Raw genomic sequence first — 1860 nt, 5'->3', positions numbered from 1 at the left:
CAAGTGGGTTTTTGTGTGTATTACCAGTTTTACCACAACATGTAGGCAGCCATACTCCATTTTCTTGGATGATACCCTTTACTGACTTTTTCAGAAAAGTCTGGAATTTGGAACACATTTGCAAAGTCTTACATACACATGTGCATGCATGCAAAACAAACATACGCAAACAAAACCTTGCTTATAAAAACAAACAAACATGGATATGTCTCTCTACACAAGTCACACATCAAACTTATGACAGTATTTTGATTAAATGAAATGTTACAATATGAAACAAAAATGTACATCCGGTAACAGTCATATTAATTCATACGATCATTTCCAAATCACAGTTTTCAGTGAAAATGCAGGCAGCTTGATGTTGACGTACACACTGCCATCTTTGAGGGACAAGGCAACAGGGTTGTGATCCATATTGAGGAGGACGACAGCAGTGTAGGAGTCTGGCCTCATGAAAGCAGCCGCCTTGACGTAAGGAGACGGTGCCGCCATCTGCAGGTAAACTGACCCAGGTAGTAAGAACGTGCTGAAATGGCCCAAAGCATAGAACACTGGCTGTTTGTAAAACTCCTGGCTGGTGGCGTTGACAAGGATGGGACTATCATCCAGGTTATGAACCCAATTTGGGCCGCCAATGGTGCAAAGAGCAATATTCCAATCAGTCCAACCTGTTACCCAGCGGTTCAAATCATCCAAAATATCACTGGCGAAAGACTGTGTATGTTCCCAGACACCGATCTGGACCACTTAGACGGTAACTTCTGCGGCCGATATAAACTAGTCTGGGTATTCCTGGTGCGTGAAATGAAGCGCAACAACAGGTGAGAACTCGTCAATGTACCAGTGAAAGCCGATACCTGACACAAATTTAGCTGCCTCCGGATCTGACAAAACCTTTTCCGCCCAGTATGGCAGAAGCAAATGGTTGTCATCCAGTATCACCAACTTCACATCCTGAAAGCTGTTGTTGTGCAGCGCCGGATCGCAGGTCCAGTCTCGCTGCTGTTCCGGCGTGAAGCCCATGGTCTGAAAGAAATGCTTGTAGATGTAGCCGTCGGTGGGGTCGTTCTTCGCCGTCAGACTCCAGAAGCTGATGTTGTGTGTCTGGTATTCCTGCAGGAACCTGACAAACTAGTTGGCCCAGGCCTTGTGGTAGGGTCGTCCAGGCTGCCCGATCAGCGTGCCGTTGCCCGTCATGTACCTGTTGGTCCGCATCCAGGCTGGGGCGCTGCAGGGACTGCTGAACAGACGCAGCTTGTGGTCGGTCAGGTTCTGTGCCTGCTGGATGTAAGGGATCTTGTATTTCAAGTTCTCTGGTGCAAGAGCAATTTTTTTCAGAGCAAAGTCTCCATCCACATCATGACAGGAATACTGGTGGGTAGAGATGTCACAGCTTCCCATCGACACTTCCAATGTGACTATGGCATTTACTGGTAGAAACACGTACCCACTTACACACATCTTGACAGGCGCGCACGCACACACGCACATCTTGACCGGCACACACACACTCGCACAAACACACACACACACACACACACACACACACACACAGAGAGAGAGAGAGAGAGAGAGAGAGAGAGATGTCTGTGAAGTGAACCACTTGTCAAACGAATGCAGTAAAACATTGTTAATCCAATGCTTGCAGGCTACAAGTTATTGAAGTACCTTTCCACGTTTCTCCTTTAGGATCATGTACTATGTGAAAGATTTCGCTGCTGTTTACAATAAGCGATCAACGCACACAGAGACGATATAATATGGCCGCTGTGGTGTAAATTTCCATATGGGGTTCCTTATTCATTTTCCGGCAGTTGGTTTCACACATTCAGACATAATTTATTAGACCATGCGGTT

At 46.3% G+C, this 1860-nt stretch overlaps 1 pseudogene; it reads right to left on the bottom strand.

The window, feature by feature from the left end:
• Nucleotides 1-318: 318 nt before the first annotated feature.
• On the bottom strand, nt 319-1404 carry LOC143276403 (lysosomal acid glucosylceramidase pseudogene; annotated as a pseudogene).
• Between the last annotated feature and the right edge of the window lie 456 nt (nt 1405-1860).

The sequence above is a fragment of the Babylonia areolata genome, chromosome 32 (assembly GCF_041734735.1).
Source record: "Babylonia areolata isolate BAREFJ2019XMU chromosome 32, ASM4173473v1, whole genome shotgun sequence".
Classification (NCBI taxonomy): domain Eukaryota; kingdom Metazoa; phylum Mollusca; class Gastropoda; order Neogastropoda; family Buccinidae; genus Babylonia; species Babylonia areolata.
Note: the sequence above shows the minus strand (reverse complement) of the source record. Positions and strands in the feature narration are given on the sequence as shown.